Source organism: Salvelinus namaycush, chromosome 38 (assembly GCF_016432855.1).
Source record: "Salvelinus namaycush isolate Seneca chromosome 38, SaNama_1.0, whole genome shotgun sequence".
Taxonomy (NCBI): Eukaryota; Metazoa; Chordata; class Actinopteri; order Salmoniformes; family Salmonidae; genus Salvelinus; species Salvelinus namaycush.
This window is the reverse complement of record NC_052344.1, coordinates 14,126,418-14,151,971: the sequence shown is the minus strand read 5'-3', so window position 1 is coordinate 14,151,971 and position 25,554 is coordinate 14,126,418. Positions and strand designations below refer to the sequence as shown.

Sequence of the window (25,554 nt, the reverse complement as noted above, 5' to 3'; positions counted from 1 at the left end):
TATAGGCGACTACAATCTCCGGCTTTGATTTTATTTGATACATGTCACCATATCATCGTAAAGTATGTTTTTTCAATATGGTTTCATCAGATTATTGAAATTTTTTCGGGAGTTTTGCTGTGTTCCGTTCTCTTCCGTTTGTTGACATGGAGAGTGTCGTGGCACCCGGCTAGCGCGCTTGCTAAATGAAGAGGGAAAGTGTCCGTTCTGAATCCAAACAACGACTGTTCTGGACAAAGGACACCTTGTCCAACATTCTGATGAAAGATCAGCAAAAGTAAGACCCATTTTATGATGTTATTTCATATATCTGCCGTAGTCGCCGGCGCCCAAGTGTTTCTGGCTATTGTGCTAAGCTAATCTGGCTATTGTGCTAAGCTACATTTTGTTTTCGCTGTAAAACACTTGATAAATCGGAAATATTGTCTGGAATCACAAGATGCCTGTCTTTCAATTGCTGTACACTATGTATTTTTCAGAAATGTTTTATGATGAGTATTTAGTTATTTGGCGTTGGTGTCTGTAATTTTTCTGTCTGCTTTCGGTGCAATTTCTGACTGTAGCTGCAATGTAAACTATGATTTATACCTGAAATATGCACATTTTTCTAACAAAACATATGCTATACAATAAATATGTTATCAGACTGTCATCTGATGAATTTGTTTCTTGGTTAGTGGCTATTTATATCTTTATTTGGTCGAATTTGTGATAGCTACTGATGGAGTAAATAACTGGTGGAGTAATGAAAAATGGTGTCTTTTGCTAACGTGGTTAGCTAATAGATTTACATATTGTGTCTTCCCTGTAAAACATTTTAAAAATCGGACATGTTGGCTTGATTCACAAGATGTGTACCTTTCATCTGGTGTCTTGGACTTGTTAATGTGTGAAAGTTAAATATTTAAAAAAATATATATTTTGAATTTCGCGCCCTGCACTTTGAGCTGGCTGTTGTCATAAGTGTACCGGTGTCGGGCTGCCGCCATAAAAGGTTAAGAAATAGTGTCGAACTTGTAGGTATCTGTAAAAATCTTGTTTATCCAAGCCAGGTTTTTTACTTAGGTCCTGAAAGTTATCTAGGTCCCCATTCCTTATAATTGTACTGAATGATGTGATGCCTTTCTGCGTCCATTGTTTAAATCTGCTGTCCTGGGTTGCAGGGATGAAGCTAGGGTCGTATGCGGGCCAACTCAGCAGTTTGAGCTCTCTGTCTAAATTATTTTGCTTAACTACCCTAAACCATGTCTTCAGAGAGAAATTAAATCACTGATTTTGTCTATTGTATATTTATTTTACCATGTCCTTATTTCCCAAAACTGTCTGTATGGGTATCTCTGTCAAAGTAGTCTCGATGTCTTTCCATTTGGATTCGTATTCTGAATTGCACCAAATCTTTTAGGTTTGGTAAGGCCATACCCCCACAGTTTTTTGGTAATTGTAATGTTGATATCTAATTCTTGGTCTCTTACTGTTCCAGATAAACCTTGATATCCGTTTATCCCATTCCCTAAACTGTTTAGGCGGGATTTCTATGGGCAGTGATTGGAACAAATACAGTAACCTTGGCAGGATGTTCATTTTGATTATTTCAATTCTACTACTAAGATCTAAGGGAAGTGAATTCCACCTGTCTAGGTCATCATATACAGTATTTTCTTGTTGATGTGATCGTAATTTATGCAATAAAGTTTGGGTGTATCTTTTGGTAGATATACTCCAAGATATTTAATGGATGAAGAGGTCCAGTGGAAGTTATACCTGCTCTTCAGCTCTTCCTGTGGGGTAGAATTATATACTAGGGCTTGGGTCTTGTGTACGTTAAGCACATACCCTGAATATGTTCCAAATGTTTGTAAAACATCCATCAATCTAGGTAGACTTGAGCCTGGGTCTTTAAGGAATAACAGAACGTGATCAGCATACATGCATATCTTATGTTCACTGTCTCTCATTGTTATTCCCTCTAAGGTTTGGTCCTGTCTTATTGCCTGTGCTAATGGGTCGAGGTACAAGGAGAAGAGCTTGGGTGAAAGATTACAGCCTTGTCTTGCCCCTCGCTCTAATTTTATCGTTCGTGTCAAATGTCCATTTATCTTTATTCTAACGGTCAGACATGAATACAGTGTTTTGATGCACTGTATCACTTCTTTGCTGAAACCAAATCTTTCCATAACTTGGAATAGGTAATCCCATCTCACTGAATCAAATGCTTTTTCTGCATCTAGACTGATTAATATTGCACTTGTCTTATTCTGAGTAATGTGGTCCATGACATGTAGTGTTCTCCTTATATTGTCCTGTGTCTGCCTATTTTGTATGAAACCAGTTTGATCTCTGTCAATCAATTCTGGGATTATGTTCTCCATTCTTTTGGCTATTATTGATGCATATAGTTTATCATCTGTGTTAAGAATTGCGATAGGTCTATATGAACTGCATTCCTTCTTATCTTTACCCTCTTTTGGGATTACAGATATGATGGCCTCTCTCCATGACGGTGGGAGACCCCCCTCCCACAGAGTCCAGTTAAAACAGGCCTTAAGTAGAGGTGCTAATTGTTCTCTGAAGGTCTTGAACCATTCTGAAGGGAAGCCATCAGTGCCTGGAGACTTGTTGACTTTTTGTTGAGATACACTCCAATTTGCTTACCACCCCAATAGGCCCACAGACGACGCAATCACACTGCACACTGCCCTAACCCATCTGGACAAGAGGAATACCTATGTAAGAATGCTGTTCATCGACTATAGCTCAGCATTTATCACCATAGTACCCTCCAAACTCGTCATTTAGCTCGAGACCCTGGGTCTCGACCACGCCCTGTGCAACTGGGCCGCCCCCAGGTGGAGAGGGTAGGAAACAACATCTCCACCCCGCTGATCCTCAACACTGGGGCCTCACAAGGGTGCGTTCTCAGCCCTCTCCTGTACTCCCTGTTCACCCATGACTGCGTGGCCATGCACGCCTCCAACTCAATCATCAAGATTGCAGACGACACTATAGTGGTAGGCTTGATTACCAACAACAACGAGACGGCCTACAGGGAGGAGGTGAGGGCCCTCGGAGTGTGGTGTCAGGAAAATAACCTCACACTCAATGTCAACAAAACAAAGGAGATGATAGTGGACTTCAGGAAGCAGTAGAGGGAGCAGCCCCCTATCGACATCGACGGGACAGTAGTGGAGAAGGTGGAAAGTTTTAAGTTCCTCGGCATACACATCACGGACAAACTGAAATGGTCCATCCACACAGACAGCCTGGTGAAGAAGGCGCAGCAGCACCTCTTCAACCTCAGGAGGCTGAAGAAATTCGGCTTGTCACCAAAAACAAAAAACTTTTATAGATGCACAATCGAGAGCATCCTGTCGGACTGTATCACTGCCTGGTACGGCAACTGCTCCGCCCACAACCGTAAGGCTCTCCAGAGGGTAGTGAGGTCTGCACAACGCATCACCGGGGGCAAACTACCCACCCTCCAGGACACCTACAGCACCCGATGTCACAGGAAGGCCAAAAAGATCATCAAGGACAACAACCACCCGAGCCACTGCCTGTTCACCCCGCTATCATCCAGAAGGCGAGGTCAGTACAGGTGCATCAAAGCGGGAACCAAGAGACTGAAAAACAGCTTCTTTCTCAAGGCCAACAGACTGTTAAACAGCCACCACTTACATTGAGTGGCTGCTGCCAACATACTGACTCATCTCTAGCCACTTTAATAATTAAAAATTGGATGTAATAAATGTATCACTAGCCACTTTAAACAATGCCACTTTATATAATGTTTACATACCATACATTACTCATCTCATATGTGTATATACTGTACTCTATACCATCTACTGCATCTTGCCTATGCCGTTCGGCCATCGCTCATCCATGTATTTTTATGTACATATTCTTATTCATTCCTTTAGACTTGTGTGTGTATAAGGTAGTTGTTGTGAAATTGTTAGATTACTTGTTAGATATTACTGCATGGTCGGAACTAGAAGCATAAGCATTTCGCTACACTCGCATTTACATCTGCTAACCATGTGTATGTGACAAATAAAATGTGATTTGATTTGAGGCGCAGGTGTGTGTAACGATGGTGACAGGTGTGCGTAATAATGTGTAAACTGGCGACAACGAGCGCCAGAGAAGAGTGCAGGAGTAGACGTGACACTACCCCCTCCCTAACGCGCGGCTCTTGCTGGAGTTACTGTGTGTGATTCGTCTGGAATGTTCCAGAAGTGTATTTTCCAGGAGTTTTTTACAAATATTTTATAACATCACCCCTCTTTTTGAACAAAGTACACTTGTGCTACCCTGTGAATACGCCAAGTGCACGTTCAGCAATATGTCTCAAACAATGACCAACAATGCCTTGGACAAGACCAAACCATACAACCACGTTATCACATAGAACTCATATCAAAGTCCAAAATTCTACCAATCATTAACTAGGACTCATGCATATTCCTTAGCCTTGTCACAAAAAGATCTCTGGTCACTTATTAAACTATATCATAATATGGCAAACTTCTATTATAATGAATAGTTCCTCCTCCGAGCCAAGTTATCAAACTTACCTTGGTATCCACAATGCCAGGAGAAGATGAAGTATTGTATCACACTGTCTACGTATACCATCCAGGTGTAGAGATCAGTGAGTGACTGAGTGACGCCTCAAAATGCCTTGTGCCGAGCTACTCTCGGAGACGACAGGTTAGGTAAAAAGGTGTGGCTGCTATTTATGTTTCCTCTTCACCTGGTTGTCTGATGCAGGCAGGAAGTTTATCAAAGTATGAGTGTACTTTTATCATAGTTATTTAGACCTAACTCCACATTCAAAAAGGGAACTTGGAGCATAGTTTATTCTCTCTAATGATTTGTTATCATTTTTTATTCCCGTTGAAAGCTGTCAGAGACTATGTATACAATACAAGAGGGAGCACTTAAATGGTTGGTCCACACCCCCTCGACAATGAGTAGCCTACAGTACGTAGGATTTGCATCAACACCATCAACAGGTTATTTTACCTGATAAATAGAGCCCTCAACAGTTTTGTGCCAGCATCAATACAACTTTAACTTCTTTGGTCTTGTACAGTATCTTTCATGTAGTGTGTGTTATTCTGCTATTATTTGTTGTACTGTAAGTTATTACCCCCGTTGTATTACAAGTTCATAATTTTGAGTTGTATATCATTTCTATGCCAATTGTATGGACATATCGAAGTAACTTTCTAGTTCACTTTCCATTTGAAAAACAACCTATGCTAATTTTACATTGGATTGTGAACCTGCCAAAAGCTAGACACACCATCAACTCCATGGTCATAACCCTATGGTTAAAACTGGTTTGATGAGAACCAGTATAACCAGTATAACCTGATATAACAAGAAGAAGAAAGATTTTTTAGTAAGTGACCTTACCTGTTTCAATTTGTCTGACTCATCCATGGTTATGCCCACTAAGAGAACCTGATTTTAGAAGATGAAAATTACAAAACAATAAATTATTAGAATTAAGTATTTTAAATAACTTTGGATTTAAAAAAAATATTTTGAGGTTATGTGTAACAAAAGATCATTCCCACTGAGCACACTGGTTAAATCAACATTGTTTCCACGTCATTTCAATGAATAGATGTTAAATTGAAATATTTTCCCAGTGGGTTAGTCTCTCATTCTCTAAACTAGTTCCACCAAGTATGTTAAAAAACCAAAACTGAAACTGAACATAACAACATCACCTATACTGTAATTTACTATATTTGAAAACCAATATTGAAAATAATTTGTCTATCACCATAATGAAATGAATAATTTTCTCTACCTTAAAAAAAGTTTGCGTTCTTCAAATGACATGACAATGAGTGAGTGTTGAGGGAATGTGTGTTCGATAAGCAGTAGGTCAGAAAATGTCTCTTCCACCTTTTGTTAAAATTCTGCTTCTGGTTTAGTCTAGTAGAAACTATGTAAATTTGTGGGCTAGACTAGTCTAGCAATGCTGCTACAGGAACTACGTAGATGTGGTCAAGTGAATCATGCCTCATCACTGAAAGCAACATTATTTGTGGACCTGTATTCAATTGCATTTCAAATGAATGAACAGGTACACTTTACTTTTCAACTAAAGCTTTTCAAAATAAAACTTACAATATCAAAGAAGAATTATTTAATCAATCTGCCAGCCTTTTATACAACAAATGCCAAGCCTATAGGAAGCCTGTGTGAAGTTTTCATTGTCTTGTGGTTGTGGCCCTGCTTCCTGTCAGAATTTATCTGCCTGCGTTCAGTATCTGTCTGTGGTCTGATGTGTTGCAATTTGTTCTCACAGAATCTAAAAACTCATGGGGGCGAGGCTCATAGCCAGATTGAGATATTCTTTAGCCTATAGCTGTGGTCTGACCTTGACAATGATCTACAGTGCATTCTGAAAGTATTCAGACCCCTTGACTTTTTCCAAAGAAATTTACGTTACAGACTTTTTCTAAAATTTGTTTTTTTTTGTCCTCATCAATCTACACACAATACCACATAATGATAAAGCAAAAACAGGTTTTAGACATTCCTGCAAATATTTTTTTACTGAAAAATCATATTTACATAAGTATTCAGACCCTTTACTTAGGACTTTGTTGAAGCACCTTTGGCAGCGATTACAGCCTCGAGTATTCTTGGGTATGATGCTTCAAGCTTGGAACACCTGTATTTGGGGAGATTTTCCCATTCCTCTCGGCAGATCCTCTCAAGCTTTTTCAGATTGGATGGAGAGCGTTGCTACACAGCCCCAGTCTGAGGTCCTGAGCACTCTGGAGCAGGTTTTCATTGCCTTTGCCTCATCCTGACGAGTCTCCCAGTCCCTGCTGCTGAAAATCATCCCCACAGCATGATGCTGCCACTACCATGCTTCACCGTAGGGATGGTGCCAGGTTTCCTCTTGACGCGACGTTTGGCATTCAGGCCAAAGAGTTCAATCTTGGTTTCATCAGACCAGAGAATCTTGTTTCTCATGTTCTGAGATTCATTAGGAACCTTTTGGCAAACTCCAAGCGGAATGTGTTGAAAAAGTCAAGGGGTCTGAATACTTTCTGAAGGCACCGTATACATAAATATGAATGCAACATGTAAAGTGTTGTTTCCATGTTGCATGAGCTGAAATAAAAGATGTAAAACAGAACTGAAAACGCTGCACACTGCTGCTCATGCTCCCAGGTGATATTTATTTACCACGTTTCAACCCTTAGGTCTTCATCAGGCAGTAAAAGATCCCAAAAAGTTTGCTGATGTCAATGTTGTGAACAGTGCGCCCCATGGTGGAGGTGAGGTTATGTTGTGGGCAGGCATAAGCTACAGACAACAAACACAGTTGAATTCTATCAATGGCAATTTGAACAGAGATACCGGGACGAGATCCTGAGGCCCATTGTCATGCCATTCATCCACCGTTATCACCTCATGTTTCAGCATGACAATGCAAGGCCCCATGTCGCAATGATCTGTACACAATTCCTGGAAACTGAAAATGTCTCTATGACCTGCATACTCACCAGACATGTCACCCATTGAGCATGTTTGGGATGCTCTGGATTGACGTGTTCCAGTTCTGGCCAATATCCAGCAACTTCGCAAAGCCATTGAAGGAGTGGAACAACATTCCATTCAGTACATGACATATCTTTAAGGTCTTACAACTCTTTTCATTGTGTGGGAAATTCCTGACAACTGTACTTTTCCCTTCCCCCCTTCAAAGGATACTCAACGGCACAGTAAGGACACAACCAATTTATCTTTGTCTGTGCAGTAAGGTTGTATGGTTTCCTTTGTTTTGTGCTGGTAGGTAAACAATGCAAAAACAAATCTACGCAAAGGGATTGCTCTGTTTGGGCCATTGTAGTTTTTCTGCGGGTCAAATCTCCGATATGGGCAGTGGAGTAAATGAGTGCATATCCTGAACTGATCAAGCAGGTGGAAATGATGTGGCTGCTGTGAGGTGTTCAACATTAATACAAATATCCACAAATCTTTAACAATATTTCTCACATCAATTTCAATTCTCTCAAAAAATAAAAACAGTATAAAGTTCACAGACAGCACTTGTACATTATATGATGTTAATGTGGGTAACATTTGACATTACATGATGTTAATGTGGGTAACATTTTAAAATGTTTGGTAACAAGTCATATTACACGTTCCCCCCTCTTTTCTCTGCCTTGTATTGTATTTATTTTTTCTTTATTTAACTAGGCAAGTCAGTTAAGAAAAAATTCTTATTTTCAATGATGGCCCAGGAACATCAGGGGCAGGATAACAGATTTTTATCTTGTCAGCTCGGTTACTAGTCCAACGCTCTAACCACTAGGCTACCTGCTGCTCCAGATCCTCCTTTCAATAAATATTGAGGGTCTTATTTTGTCGACATGATGATCGAAGCTTGGCTGCCATTTGACAAATAAAATCATTCTCAAACTTTGGTCCATAATAATCTCATCATGTAGTAGACTATACCCACACTGTCTACAAACTGTTGACTAGAGTGCACCTGCCAATATCAGAGTGGGCACTATTGTTATACCTACGCACCATTTTTTGTGACAAAACCATCAGTTGGCCTAGTGTTGAAAATAGAAATGGAAACCCATTTAACCTGTATTTTTTATTCAGTTTATGGGAATTTAACAGCAAAGGTAATTTGTATGTGCACTATGTATTTACACACATACTTTAATCTGCAACATGTCAATTTGATGGATACAACTCTGATGGGAAAATGCCTATATTGTATTTCTGCAGATTTTAGAATATTCGCATGGAAATCTGTCAATTGGATGGAAACCTAGTGTTAGGTTCTTATTTTTCAGAGTAAATAATCCACGGACACTAGAGAAGCTTTAACGAAGTTTAATTCTATCCCAAAGGTTCTGTACAGATGTAATCAGACAACCCAACATTTGTCCCATCCAGATATTTATATTCCACTTAAGACACTTCCTCTCTCCAATCCTTACAGTTTATGCCCCAACAGGAAGAAGGTAACCAGATACTACCCTGATTACTCCCTTAAGGGGAACTGACCTCACCCCTCATTTGCTGACCTCAGCCCCTCCACCTAATCCACAGAGGTCCATCTGTCTCCCCTGTATCAACGTCACTCTCCTCTCTTCCATCAAACACATTCCAAAGCCTTCTGGGATTTCTACAGAAAACCCTTCACTTTCTCCTTTGATTCTATGCTTCTTCTCTATCATTTATTTAATATCTCAATGTTCAAAATGTCGAACCCAACAGTCCCTCTCGAACAATAGCATCCTAATGCTCAATTCATATAAACTTGGAAATTACTAATAAATGTATAACAATGATAATAAAACATGAATAAAAAACTAACAAATTATTATAAAACATGAATTAACTTCTTATGGCTGAGATCCCGTTAACGGGATCGACTTGACAACAGCCAGTGAAAGTGCAGGGCGCCAAATTCAAACAACAGAAATCTCATAATTAAAATTCCTCAAACATACAGGTATTTTACACTATTTTAAAGATAAACTTGTTGTTAATCCCAACACAGTGTCCGATTTCAAAAAGGCTTTATGACAAAAACACACAATCTGATTATGTTAGGTCAGTACCTAGTCACAGAAAAACACAGCCATTTTTCCAGCCAAAGAGAGGAGTCACAAAAAACAGAAATAGAGATAAAATGAATCACTAACCTTTGATGATCTTCATCAGATGACACTCATAGGACTTCATGTTACACAATACATGTATGTTTTGTTCGATAAAGTTCATATTTATATCCAAAAATCTTAGTTTACATTGGCGTGTTATGTTCAGTAATGTTTTGCCTCCAAAACATCCGGTGATTTTGCAGAGAGCCACATCAATTTACAGAAATACTCATCATAAATGTTGATGAAAATACAAGTGTTATGCATAGAACTTTAGATAAACTTCTCCTTAATGCAACCGCTGTGTCAGATTTCTAAAAAACTTTATGGAAAAAGCACACCATGCTATAATCTGAGTACGGCGCTCAGACACAAAAACAAGCCATACAGGTACCCGCCATGTTGCGGAGTCAACAGAAATCAGAAATAGCATTATAAATATTCACTTACCTTTGATGATCTTCATCAGAATGCACTCCCAGGAATCCCAGTTCCACAATAAATGTTTGTTTTGTTTGATAAAGTCCATAATTTATGTCCAGATACCTCCTTTTTGTTTGCGCGTTTAGTTCAAAAATCCAAATTCATGACACGCAGGCACACTTAGTCCAGACAAAAAGTCTAAAAATTCCATTACAGTTCGTAGAAACATGTCAAACAATGTATAGAATCAATCTTTGGGATGTTTTAAACATAAATCTTCAATAATGTTTCAACCGGAGAATTCCTTGGAACCGGAGAAATGCAATGGAACGCAGCTAACTCTCACGGGGGCGTGCCTGAGTGAGCTCGTGGCACTCTGCCAGACCCCTGACTCAATCAGCTCGTATTCCCTCATCCTTCACAGTAGAAGCATCAAACAAGGTTCTAAAGACTGTTGACATCTAGTGGAAGCCTTAGGAAGTGCAATATGACCCCATAGACACTGTATATTGGATAGGCAAACCTACAAACCTCAGATTTACCACTTCCTGGTTGGATTTTTCCCCAGGTTTTTGCCTGCCATATGAGTTCTGTTATACTCAGACATCATTCAAACAGTTTTAGAAACTTCAGAGTGTTTTCTATCCAAATCTAATAATAATATGCATATCTTAGCTTCTGGGCCTGAGTGGCAGGCAGTTTACTCTGGGCACCTTATTCATCCAAGCTACTCAATACTGCCCCCAGCCATATTAAACAAACAAACAAATGAACAAACAATCACCGCAAGGTGTACAAATTCAGAGACTTATGGCCTCGGAACTATGATCACACAACAAAATGCCATTCCAGCTGAATCTGCCATCTTGTTCAATGGCAGATGGAGCAGCGTTGGTTTCTCCACTTCCCCCTTCTGGTTCCTAAGAGAGTAATAGCACAAGACATGGAAAGCAACAAAAAGACACACACACATAACAGCATTAATATTGTGATAAGCTATGCATATTTATTTATGCTAATTCCCTCCACCCTTTCGTCCATTCTAGAATCCCATTCCAGAATAAGACGACATCAAATGTAAATGTATTTAAAAATAAAACCACAAACTGTCTAATGATTTAGACAAACCCTAAGGCCTTCTGCATTTGCAATGAGTGTTCGGTCATATCATTTAAATGTGTTACCTTTAACCATATCTACATGTACATACTGCCTCAATCAGCCTGACTAACCGGTGTCTGTATGTAGCCTCGCTACTTTTATAGCCTCGCTACTGTATATAGCCTGTCTTTTTACTGTTGTTTTATGTCTTTACCTACCTATTGTTCACCTAATACCTTTTTTGCACTATTGGTTAGAGCCTGTAAGTAAGCATTTCACTGTAAGGTCTACCTGTTGTATTCTGCGCACGTGACAAATACACTTTAATTTGATTTGATTTAGAATCCATTCCCCTGGCATTTCGCCAAGAATCTTCAACCCAAAATACGTTTTCCTGTGGCAAATTTAGCCAATGTCTCATCGTAAGGAATCCGCAATATATACATGTGGTTCCATAACACTTTCTCTCACCAAGGCAGCCACTTTAGCCATTTCGTCTGCTTTACGATTACCTATGGCGATTTTATCTGTACGACTAGTATGAGCTTCACATTTTACCACTGCTAATTTACTGGTTAACTGACATTATTCTAATAATACATCTACCTCCAGACCATTTTTATTGGTGTTCCTGTCGCTGTTAACATGCCCCATGGTGACCACACTGTACCGAAATGATGAATTACTCCAAATGCATACCACACACAGCGTACCCCGTTACTCTATTCCCTTCTGTGTTCATGTAACTAGAGACATCTGTATGCAATACTTTTCCTGATTCCAATGCTGTCTCTTGCAAATCAGGCCTAGGTTTTGGAGAAATATGATCTGGGTCACATGTATGCGACTCACCATCCTCATGCAACTGCATTAACGACGCAGGATTAAAAGCACAAATCTTATGAAATTGTAGATTTTCCCCATTTAACGTTAACTCCCAGTTTGTCCATCTTGCACTAGTAACATGTTGTGCTTTGTCATACATGCTTTATGACACTGTTCCGCCAAATTGTGTACCAATGTGGTGCGGTCTCGCATATGAGTTTCTTCGTCTTTTGACACTAATAACAAATCCTCCACGTATTGTACCAACACAGAACCTAAAACTGAAACCCTTTTAACGATTGTTGGTTTTAATACAGCTGGACAGTGTCTTTTTTTTCTAGGTATCGACTAAAATGTCTCCCATAGGCCTCTACTTTGACATGCCTACTGAGCTCGTTGAACACCTGTACCCTCTTGTAGTTTGGGTTCCAGTTGCTCACTACCCAGCAGACTAATTTGTCCTTCTTGGGCAGCTCAAAGATTTTATCCTCACTGGTTACCTCAACAAGTGACCCATATGGAACCTTGATATCAGAATCCAGTCGATAACTCGCAGTCAAATTGAACAAGTGGTCAACACCAGGGATCCTGTTTGTATTAGCCGGTGATTCTCCATTCCACCACACCCATTTCTGGAACCATGGACGTTGCTCTTGGGGCATGTTCTTCAGGTCTCCATGGATGTCTCTATGGTGGAAGATGACACCGTGCGCCTTGCTGTAAAGGTTTTTATCCACTGTTAGGTGACAACCTTTGATGTTAAAGTAGGCACAAGAGTCTATGTCAAAGGTGTGATCAAGTGGCCAGATCAAAATGATAGTCATCCTGAATGGTTGTCTGGACATGGTGTGTTTGGTTCACCATCTGGTTCCTTGCCCTACGTACTTGAGTGCAAGGAGGACAACAAGCCTTTCCCGCGTGGAATGCCTGGTCGATAGAGCATGAGAGGAACTTGATCTGGCGTTTGTAGTACATGAAGGATAAGCCCAGTAAGAATGTCATCATCAGAACAGGCCGTAGAACACCCTGGGAAGCCGGAGTGGACATACCTTGACCCTTTGAAAGAGAAAAGAGTCCAATCAAATCCACTCTAGAATATCAACAATAGCCATCTTATAAAATGACAATACACCATGGAATCCAGGGAACAAAATACACAAGGAATGCAAAATGCATCACTAGTGAAACATACCAACATGCAGTGCTGTTGATTAATTCAGCATTCATGTTGACCATGTGTCAAACACATTCCACAGAGGGTCGAGTGTCTGTAGGTTTTTGCTCCTCCCTTGTACTTGATTGATTAATTAAGGTCACTAATTAGTAAGGAATTCCCCTCACCTGGTTGTCTAGGTCTTAATTGAAACGATAAACCAAAAACCCGCAGACACTCGGCCCTCCGTGGAATGAGTTTGACACCCCTGATGTGGACTCTGGTTGTCCTATATGATGAAGTACACTACAACCCTCAAACGCAACTCTGGAGCTCAAAGCCAGTTCCACTGCAATCTTTCATTGTTCCCTTCTATTCAGGGACTGATTTAGACCTGGGACACCAGGTGGATGCAATTACTTATCAAGTAGAACAGAAAACCAGCAGGCTCTGGACTTCGCAGGGTAAGAGTTGAATACCCCTGCACAGCAAACCATGTGCACAATATGTAGAGCTATGTAACAGTACTTTTGTGCATTTATAGATTGGCCTGAGGGCATTGTTGTGAGTTACTGTGTGTGATGATAAGTCTGGATTGTTCCAGTTTCTGTTTTTTTGTAAATACTTATCATAACATTGTCCTCTGTGTATATATTTTCAAATAAATGAAAGGCAATACTTTCATTTCCCCCCATCTTTTTGAATAAAGTCCACTTGTGTTATCCTGTGAATACGGCAAGTATAGGTTCAGCAATATCTCATACAAGGAACAACAAGGTCTTAGACAATACCAAACCATGTTATCACATCAAAATCATATCAAGCATTACTCCTACGGGGACTAAAGATAGTCCACCGGGACAGCTCGCAAGAACTGCCTGAACAAACAGGACAAAAAAAATAAACTGTTACATGGAGCAAGTGTCAACCCCGAGCTGCTGCTGCTTCTTCAAGGTTTGTTGGCAGACTACACTCAAAAGGTGCATTGTCTCCACCTACTGTACAGGGTGGTGAGAGAATAAAATCTAACCTGAGCTGAGGAAAAGTACAGCACTTTTTTTATTTGACCTTTATTTAACCAGGTAGGCCAGTTGAGAACAAGTTCTCATTTACAACTGCGACCTGGCTAAGTTAAAGCAAAGCAGTGTGACAAAAACAACACAGAGTTACACATAAACATACAGTCAATAACACAAAATAAAATAAAAATATGTACAGTGTGTGCAAATGTAGAAGAATCGGGAGGTAGGCAATAAATAGGCCCTAGAGGCGAAAATAATTACAATTTAGCATTAATACTGGAGTGATAGATGTGCAGATGATGATGTGCAAGTAGAGATACTGGGGTGCAAAAGAGCAAGAGGATAAATAACAATATGAAGATGGGGTAGTTGATGGGCTATTTACAGATTGGCTGTGTACAGGTACAGTGATCGGTAAGCTGCTCAGACAGCTGATGCTTAAAGTTAGAGAGGGAGATATAAGACTCCAGCTTCAGAGATTTTTGCAATTCGTTCCAGTCATTAGCAGCACAGAACTGGAAGGAAAGGCGGCCAAAGGAAGTGTTGGCTTTGGGGATGAACAGTGCAATATACCTGCTGGAGCGCTGCTACGGGTGGGTGTTGTTTTGGTGACCAGTAAGCTGAGATAAGGCGGGCTTTACCTAGCAGAGACTTGTAGATGACATGGAGCCAGTGGGTTTGGCGAAGGATATGTAGTGAGGGCCAGCAAATGAGAGCATACAGGTCATCTACAGATAAAACAGATGGCACTGTGATAGCAAACTGGATGTAGTCTGAGTAGAGTGTTGGGGGCTATTTTTTAAACGACATCGCCGAAGTCAAGGATTGGTAGGATAGTCAGTTTTACGAGGGTATGTTTGGCGGCATGAGTGAAGGAGGCTTTGTTGCGAAATAGGAAGCCGATTCTAGATTTAATTTTGGGTTGGAGATGCTTAATGTGAGTCTGGAAGGAGAGTTTACAGTCTAACCAGACACCTAGGTATTTGTAGTTGTCCACATATTCTAGGTCAGAACCGTCCAGAGTAGCGATGCTAGTCAGCGGGAGGGTGCGGCCAGCAATCGGTTGAAGAGCATGCACTTAGTTTTACTAGCATTTTAAAAGCAGTTGGAGGCCACGGAAGGAGTGTTGTATGGCCATGAAGCTCATTTGGAGGTTTGTTAACACAGTGTCCAAAGAAGGGCCAGATGTATACAGAATGGTGTCGTCTGCATAGATGTGGATCAAAGAATCACCAGCAGCAATAGCGACATCATTGATATATACAGAAAAAGAGTCGGCCCGAGAATTTAACCCTGTGGCACCCCCAAAGAGACTGCCAGAGGTCCAGACAACAGGTCCTCCAATTTGACACACTGAACTCTATCTGAGAAGTAGTTGGTGAACCAGGCGAGGCAGTCATTTGAGAAGCCAAGGCTATTGAGTCTGCCGATAAGAATGCAATGATTGACAGAGTCGAAAGCCTTGGCCCGGTCGATGAAGAACTTTTATCGATGGTCTTTTATCGATGGCGGTTATGATATCTTTTAGGACCTTGAGCATGGCTGAGGTGCACCCATGACCAGCTCGGAAACCAGATTGCATAGTGGAGACGGTACGGTGGGATTCGAAATGGTTGGTGACCTGTTTATTCATTTGGCTTTCGAAGATTTTAGAATGACAGGGCAGGATGGATATAGGTCTATAACAGTTTGGGTCTCGAGTGTCTCCCCCTTTGAAGAGGGGGATGACCATGGCAGCTTTCCAATCTTTGGGGATCTCAGATGATACGAAAGAGAGGTTGAATAGGCTAGTAATAGGGGTTGCAACAATTTCGGCAGATAATTTTAGAAAGAGAGGGTCCAAATTGTCTAGCCCGGCTGATTTGTAGGGTTCCAGTTTTTGCAGTTCTTTCAGAACATCAGCTGTCTGAATTTGGATGAAGGAGAAGCGGGGGGGGGGTATGGGCAAGTTGCTGCAGGGGGTGCTGAGATGTTGGCCAGGGTAGGGGTAGCCAGGTGGAAAGCATGGCCAGCTGTGGAGAAATGCTTATTGAAATGACCGATTATCATAGATTTATCGGTGGTGACAGTGTTTCCTATCCTCAGGGCAGTGGGCAGCTGGGAGGAGATGCTCTTATTCTCCATGGACTTTACAGTGTCCCAAAACTTTTTGGAATTAGTGGTACAAGAAGCAAATTTCTGTTTGAAAAAGCTAGCCTTAGCTTTCCTAACTGACTGAGTATATTGGTTTCTGACTTCCCTGAAAAGTTGCATATCACGGGGGCTATTCAATGCTAATGCAGAACGCCACAGGATGTTTTTGTGCTGGTCAATGGCAGTCAAGTCTGGGGTGAACCAAGGGCTATATCTGTTCTTAGTTCTAACATTTTTGAATGGGGCAAGCTTATTTAAGATGACGAGGAAAGCACTTTTGAAGAGCAACCAGGCATCCTCTACTGACGGGATGAGGTCAATATCCTTCAAGGATACCCTGGCCAGGTCGATTAGAAAGGCCTGCTCACTGAAGTGTTTTAGGGAGCGTTTGACAGTGATGAGGGGTGGTTGTTTGACCGCGGACCCAGTGTGCACGTAGACAGTGATCTCTGAGATCCTGTTTGAAATTAACAGAGGTGTATTTAGAGGGCAGATTGGTCAGGATGATATCTAAGAGGGTGCCCATGGTTACGGATTTATGGTTGTACCTGGTAGGTTCCTTGATGATTTGCGTGAGATTGAGGGCATCTAGCTTAGATTGTAGGATGGCCGGGGTGTTAAGCATGTCCCAGTTTAGGTCACCTAACAGTACGAACTCTGAAGATAGATGGGGGGCGATCAATTCACATATGGTGTCCAGGGCACAGCTGGGGGCCGATGGGGGTCTATAACAACTTCTACCTTTGCTTCTAAACGCCACCCATAATGATTAACCAATGAGAATGTACATTTAATTAGCTGAACTTTACTTTGTTAATTAGACCAGGTAATACTATGAAAAACATTATTTAAGTTAATTATGTTTATTAGTTTAAATGACCATATTTAGTCAAGTACACGTTAGTTTAAAAGACAGAGCAGCATCAAATAGAACATGATTAGAGTTTCTACTTATAGTAATTAGGGAGACTGAATGCATGGGTGAGCAGCAGGCCAATTATCTAACTCTCCATCACTGGCTGCAACCTGAGCAATCAACTTGGTAGCAAACCATTAAGGTCGGGCACACCTAAAATGGTGGAGGCCCCTCTGTCTGCGCTTTAGCCTAACTACGGCAAGTAAAAAGGGTCAAGGGGTCCGAGGACCTAGATGACAGAAGTGAGGGAGAAGCTGGAAGCTGTGGCTAGCGATCAATCGTTGATCAACAAACAATCAAACTGTTCTCGGTGTGGCGGTGGTTCGGCACTGGGTCAAAGATGGTAGATAGTGATGGAGACGAAAGTGAAGCAAGCACGGAGCATAGTGGTACAAATACATTTAGGAGTAAGAAAGAGAAATGAAGAGGGAGATAAAGGGAGTAATGGTTTGAAGGGGAGAGAAAGGTCTATGGAGGCAGAGAGGAGGCAGAAAAGGATGTTTGAGGAGAGCATCATAGCTTCCAACGCTAGCAGCAGTTCAGAGGTAGAGAGTGCCGAGGAAGGGCAAGATAAGTCACGAGGGGAGCATGGAGGTGAGGAAGAGCATAAAGTGATTCTGAAGTTTAGGGAGGAAGGGGAAGTTGGGGCAATGAGTCCGATAAGGTTGACGGCTGTGATAAGAGTTGATTGGGGAAATTGTCCATGATAAAGTGTTACGAGACGGGAGCTTGTTGGTGTTCTGTAAGGACATGGCACAGAGGGAAAAAGTATAAGGTGGTGTCAAGCAGCTGGACTCATCAAGCAGGAAAGAAGTGGATTAAAGGGGTGATAAAAGGAGTGGGGGGCTGGATGGAAATGGCCAAGTGATGGAAAATCTGATAGAAAGGAAAGATCTGGTGTGCCTGAATGATGCCCGAGGGACCAGGATTGATGTAGCCACAGAATAATCAAATAAATAATGAAACATGTTCAATTTGGTTTAAATAATGCAAAAACAAAGTGTTGGAGAAGAAAGTAAAAGTGCAATATGTGCCATGTAATAAAGCTAACGTTTAAGTTCCTTGCTCAGAACATGAGAACATATGAAAGCTGGTGGTTCCTTTTAACATTAGTCTTCAATATTCCCAGGTAAGAAGTTTTAGGTTGTAGTTATTATAGGACTATTTCTCTCTATACCATTTGTATTTCATATACCTTTGGCTATTGGATGTTCTAATAGGTACTTTAGTATTGCCAGCCTAATCTCGGGAGTTGATAGGCTTGAAGTCATAAACAGCGCTGTGCTTGAAGCATTGCGAAGAGCTGCTGGCAAACGCGGTAAATTGCTGTTTGAATGAATGCTTACGAGCCTGCTGCTGCCTACCACCGCTCAGTCAGACTGCTCTATCAAATCATAGACTTAATTATAATATAATAACACACAGAAAAACTATCATTTCGGAAACTATCATTTTGAAAACAAAACGTTTATTCTTTCAGTGAAATACGGAACCGTTCCGTATTTTATCTAACGGGTGGCATCCATAAGTCTAAATATTGCTGTTACATTGCACAACCTTCAATGTTATGTCATAATTACATAAAATTCTGGCAATGTCATGGCCGTCATCTAGGTGGAAATGACCAGACCAAGGTGCAGCGTGGTGAGTGTACATTTTCTTTTATTTAGAATGTCGCCAACAAAACAAGAAACAAAGAAACGACCGTGAAGCTTACTAGGGCTATAGTGCCACTAACAAAGTCAACTACCCACAAACACCAAAGGAAAAAAGGCTGCCTAAGTATGATTCCCAATCAGAGACAACGATAGACAGCTGTCCCTGATTGAGAACCATACCCGGCCAAAACATAGAAATAAAGAAACTAGAATGCCTACCCTAGTCACACCCTGGCCTAATCAAAATAGAGAATAAAAGCCTCTCTATGGCCAGGGCGTGACAGGCAAATTAGTTCGCAACGAGCCAGGCGGCCCAAACTGTTGCATATACCCTGACTCTGTGTGCAATGAATGCAAGAGAAGTGACACAATTTCCCTAGTTTAATATTGCCTGCTAACATGAATTTCTTTTAACTAAATATAGAAATATTTAAAAATATATACTTCTGTGTATTGATTTTAAGAAAGGCATTGATGTTTATGGTTAGGTACATTCGTGCAACGATTGTGCTTTTTTCGCAAATGCGCTTTTGTTAAATCATCCCCCGTTTGGCGAAGTTGGCTGTCTTTGTTAGAAAGAAATGGTCTTCACACAGTTCGCAACGAGCCAGGCGGCCCAAACTGCTGCATATACCCTGACTCTGTTGCACAGAACGCAAGGGAAGTGACCCAATTTCCTTAGTTAAAAGAAATGAATGTTAGCAGGCAATATTAACTAAATATGCAGGTTTAAAAATATATACTTGTGTATTGATTTTAAGAAAGGCGTTGATGTTTATGGTTAGGTACACATTGGTGCAACGACAGTGCTTTTTTCGCGAATGTGCTTGTTAAATCACACGTTTGGCGAAGTTGGCTGTGATTCAATGATAAATTAACAGGCACCGCATCGATTATATGCAATGCAGGACAAGCTAGATTAACTAGTAATATCATCAACCATGTGTAGTTAACTAGTGATTATGTTAAGATTGATTGTTTTTTATAAGATACGTTTAATGCTAGCTAGCACCTTACATTGGCTTCTTTCTGCAGTCACATAACAGGTAGTCAGCCTGCCACGCAGTCTCCTCGTGGAGTGCAATCTAATCGGCCGTGATCGGTGTCCAAAAATGCTGATTACCGATTGTTATGAAAACTTGAAATCGGCCCTAATTAATCGTACATTCCGATTAATCGGTTGACCTCTAGTAGGGAGTGATCATTACCCCATAGTATGCACAGTAGGCCAGAGGGAGGAGGAGGTGTCAGTGGATGGAGTAGGCAGGTGGGTGTTTGGAAGGGCAAAGTGGGCTCAGTTTCAGGAGCTGAGTGAACAGGTGATGGCTCAGGTAGATATGAGAGGAAGTGGATAGTATGAATAACTGGGCGAGAAGTGTTAGTGGGGGCAGCAACTGAGGCTATACCTAAGAGTTCAGGGAGGAGGAGGAAAGCAGTCCAATGGTGGCGGAGGAGTGTGGGGCAATGGTGAGGAGTTGGAACAAGGCATTTAGAGTACTGAAAAGGACTCCTAACTTCCAACATCTGATTCAGTATAAGCAGGCCCTGGTGAGGAGAACTATCCGTCAGGTAAAGAGGTCATATTGGCGTCGGTTCTGTGACACCATTGGAAGGGCGACACCTGTGGAAGAAGTGTGGGAGATGATTAAGAGGATGAGTGAGTGGGATTTTTCCAGTGTTGACGAGTGGGAAGGATGTGGCAGTAACAGATGAGGAGAAGGCAGAGATGATGGCCAAAGTATTTGTCCAAGTGCATAGCTCTGCAAATTTGTCAGAGGAGTGGGAGAGAGAGGGAGAGAGAATGAGAGAGGAGCATCCTGGAGTGCTGGATAGGAGGGAGGATGTAAATGATGCGTGATGAGGCACAGGATAAGGTGTCGGTGTTGTACAACTGAGTGTGGGAGGAGGGGAAACTACCAGGCAGCTGGAAGGAGCCAGTAGTGTAAACAAGCCAGGGAAGGACACAATGAGGTCAACAAGCTATCGGCCAATAGCTTTAACATCACATGTATCTAAGATTATGGAACATATTATTACGAAGAGGCTAACTTTCTTCCTGGAGAGCAGGGGGCTAGTATCGCCACATCAGAGTGGATTTAGGAAGGGTAGCGGAACTAAGAACCCAGTGCTTTTCTTAGAAGCAGAGGTCAGGAAGGCTCAGGTGAACAAGGAGACAGTTGTAGCTGTCTTTGTTTGATGTGGAGAAGGCGTATGATATGATTTGGAAGGAGGGGTTGTTAATCAAGCTTGATATTATGGGGGTAGGAGGAAGAACGTACAACTGGATAAAAGATTTCCTGTTTGGATGGTTTGTCCAGGTGAGGGTGGGGAAGTCTATCAGGCAGCTACCTGGTGGATAACGGTACACCACAGGGGAGCGTGATTAGTCCTCTGTTGTTCTCAATCATGATCAATTATGTTCACTCTCAGGTAAGGACAGATATTGGGAGGTCGTTATTTGCAGATGATGGGGCCTTATGGAAGAAATGTGCCATTCATAGTCAGGAAGGTACAGGAAGCAATTGATGAGGTAGAGCGATGGCATTAATGTGGGGATTCAGGTTCTCTGTAGAGAACTCACTGTTCTTTACCAGGAGGAAGGTGGGAGATGAGGTATGCTTGAGGTTATATGGGAGAAACTTGGAGAGAGTGGGGGCCTTCAGGATCCTTCGGGTATACTTTGACTGACCTGGGCAGAACACGTTGAGAGAATGGTGGAAATGTGTAAGAAGGTGCTAAATGTGATGCGCTGTCTGACGGGGAAGTAGTGGGGGGCGTTCCTCATTGAGGACCATGCATGTTGCATTGATCCGATCTGTAATAGACTATGGCAGTGTAGCGTATGGTTCAGCAGGCCGGACCTCATTGGAAAGGCTATATCGTACAGGGGCAAGGACTCTGAATATGTAGTGGGGTGTTTCGGACATCCCCAGTGTCTGAACTACAGGTGGAGCTGGGGGGGATATGCCATTGCAGATTAGGAGACAGTAGCTGGCAATGAATTATTGGATCAACCTGTGTGGCTCAGTTGGTAGAGCATGGCGCTTGCAACGCCAGGGTTGTGGGTTCATTTCCCACGGGGGGACCAGGATGAATATGTATGAACTTTCCAATTTGTAAGTCGCTCTGGATAAGAGCGTCTGCTAAATGACTTAAATGTAAATGTAACCTACAGGGTCATGGGGTGTCTCATCCTGCGAAAGGGATTTTACAGGCATGCTGGGAACATGAGTGAAGACTGAACACAAGCTTTGGGTGGGTGGGTGGGTGGGTGGGTAATACCCAGGTGAAGGAGATGGGACTGTATGGAAGGGAGTTTAGTCCAACGGTAGCTATTCCTGTAAATTCACCATGGCTACTCCCACCTCCAGTAGTTGATCTAAAAGTGTTGGAGAGACTACAGAAAGACATGATGTTTAAGAGACGTCTGGATACTGTGTATCAGGATTTTGTAGCCATTTACACAGATGGTTCAAAAGATCCAAGGACAGGACGTACTGGGTCAGCATTTGTAGTGCAGGAATGTGGGGTGGCAGTCAGGAAATGTAGTACAGATCATCTGGCTGTATATACGGCGGAGCTAATGGCCATACTGTTGGTCTTGCAGTGGGTGGAAGAAGTCAAGCCAGACAGAGTAGTTATTTGCCTTGATTCATGTGCAGTGTTGATGAGTCTCGAGTCCTTTAGGTCATGTTGAAGACAAGACCTGCTGTATGAGGTGCTACAAACCCATTGCAGGATTAGACAAATTAGTATACAGATATGATTTACTTGGGTCCCAGCCCATGTGGGCGTGGAGGACAACGAGGCAGTTGGCTAAACAAGCACTTAGTAGTGGGGATGTTGTTGTAGTTTCAATGAGCAAGGCAGAGGCAAAAAGCCTGATATGGACAGTGATGGTGCAGAGATGGCAGGAGCAGTGGAATAGAGATACTAAGGGCAGGCAATTATTTAAAGTACAGAGGAAAGTCGGGGAGACCGGCAGGAAGGGATCAAAGAGAGGAGGCTATTTTTACAAGACAGCCAGTTGAAAAATACCTTAAATGTGATGGTGGTGTGATTATTTCCAGGAATTATTATTATGTGATTATTGCCAGTGATTATTGCCAATGATTATTGCCAGCATGTATTGCTACACAGTGGGCAATATCAAAGGGAAAGAGAGAGGCTGAGCTCTAGTATGAGGGAGAAGGGGATACAGGAAATTCGTTTTTAAAGAGTATTTTGAGTAGAACGTTATTATATATAAACTCAAATATTTGAGGCTGCCAGGTAGGATTTAGTTTCTCCCGGTCTCTGGCCCACACTCCAGTACAGTAGGTGTCGGTAATGCACCATAACGTTGGATGCCAACTGCCAATAAACCCCAATGAAGAAGTAAAATGGTAGATAACTATGCATGGCAATGAACTAGTGCACTTTTTCCTAATCACACTGTATAGCATTTTAGATTATAATATTAAAATATAATAGACCAGGCTAAGGCTGCACCATTACATGCCCAAGTTATCAAACTTACCTTGGTATCCACAATGCCAGGAGAAGATGACGTATTGTATCACACTGTCTACGTATACCATCCAGGTGTAGAGATCAGTGAGTGACTGAGTGAAATGCCTTATCAAAATCCCTAATACGTACCTTTCAGAGAGGGGGCCGGGCCAGGTGAAAAGACATGGCTGCATTTTATGTTGTCTAATGACCTGGGGTGTGTTCAGTTTGCCTCAACAGTTGCTACGTTGCGTGATGGTTTGTACTGTATGACACATTTTCCCAAAATGGTGCGCACCGTTCTTTAACAACCTTTGAAGTACGTTTGGTACCGTTTGGTGGTTGTGGCGAGGTGTGGCCTGATCAATATGGGTCTGAAATGGAAGTGAATAAGGAATAATTATCGGAGGTGGCATGTGCAGTGAAGTTCTCAAAGCTTGCACCGATGGTCAGGATAAAGATTAGTCTGACGGTAGGAGTGACATTTTTTGACAAAGTGGACCCTGCCTTTTTGCTGATCCATATGTGGTTTCAGGGTGGGTGAAAACAAAGTTGGGTGCAGTGGAATCGGTGAAGGTAACCCGAAGTGGTCTTGTGATAATTGTTTGTGTTTCTGCCGGTCAGAGGGAGCGGGCGCTTCACTCCACACTAATTGGGACTAGAGCTGTGACTTGTTTCGCTCTCAAGAAAAGGGCACAATTGAAAAGAGTGACTACTGGGGTAGCGGTAAATGTGAAAGTGGACCAGCTGAAGGGAAAGATTCCCAGTGTTTGTGATGCTTGTCATTTGGTGCGACGCAAACATTGTGGTGTGAATGTAAAAATAGAAGAGTCATGGTCTGTTCTTTTGAGTTTTGATGTTAAGTATTTGCCCGACAAAGTGACGTTAGGAAATTTCAGTTATCCCGTGCGAGACTTTGTGCAATCCATTACGTTGTTACATGTGTCAAGCTTATGGGCATCTGGCACCAGTGTGTATGTGTGAGGTTCCTAGGTGTGAGAAGTATGCAGAAGGACATAAAACAAAGGAATGTGTTGTATTGGGGAAAGAAGTGGTATGTGTTAATTGTATGGGTGCCTATGGGGCTGGGGATCAGAAGTGTCTGATGAGAGGCAGGTTGAGGTTACCAGGGTTAGAGTAGTGTTGAGGAAGATGGGTCAAGGGGGAGGGATCCTGAGAGGATTTGTGTGAGTAGTAGATCTGTGCCATCACAGAGGGATAGGTCATTGAGTGATATATGCTTCAGTAAGACTGGCTTTTTAGCGCTCATCAGTGGACCGCAGAGATGGAACTTAAGTCACAGAAAATAGAAGTTGTGGTGGCAGCTGCAGAGAAGTATTTAGGTGTACGAGATTTGACGTCAGAGTTAGGGTGTGTTGAGTGGTGGTGTCCAAACCTCCCAGGCCATTGGCCTGAGGTAGGACCAGATAGGTTTGAATAGGGTGGTGGGTTTTTAATGTGTAGGGTGTGAGCGCTGCGTTAATCGAATCCGGTATCAGGATAAATAAAAAGCAAGGTCTGCTAACTTTCTTTAATTATGTTTAATTAACGCAAACAATAAATGGCAAATGCAATTTTCGTATATACGGGTTCGCTGTATCACCGCGCCTGGTAAAACAGAGAACAGGCAGGAAGTACGTATACAGCTGTTCTTATACCGTGATGACGTAGTTCCAACCCGTCTGTTGGCCTATCACAGTAGAGGCTGAGCGTGGTTTAAACTTTGCTCAGCCTATCGCCGGCACTCAGACTGGTCCCAGTCTCTGGTCCCAGTCTCTCAGATGTCCGCATCTGGTCGTTGGGTAGATTAGATCCGTCTTGTGCCGCTACACTCAAACAGTTCCTTATATGGTATTGTCCAGTGTCCTACCCTCCCTGGTTGGCCTGGAGATATGCACCCCTCCCCTCTCCAGATTGACCACAGCTTTTGCATCAAGGCACTCCATGTTGCTCAATCTTAATATTCATCTTCAAACAACATGGTAGCGGGCCATAATGCATAAATATAAATCCTAACAAGGGTTAGATGGCAGGGTATTTTTTAAAATGTATTTTTCACTCAAAGTATAAGGGATTTATACCCTAGTCTAGTTGGTGGCGGTAATGCAACATTTATTGGATGCCAACCGCCGTTAAACCTCAACAAAGAAGAAGCAAC

At 42.0% G+C, this 25,554-nt stretch overlaps 1 pseudogene; it reads right to left on the bottom strand.

The window, feature by feature from the left end:
• Positions 1-12,331: 12,331 nt before the first annotated feature.
• On the bottom strand, positions 12,332-23,485 carry LOC120031848 (annotated as a pseudogene).
• Between the last annotated feature and the right edge of the window lie 2,069 nt (positions 23,486-25,554).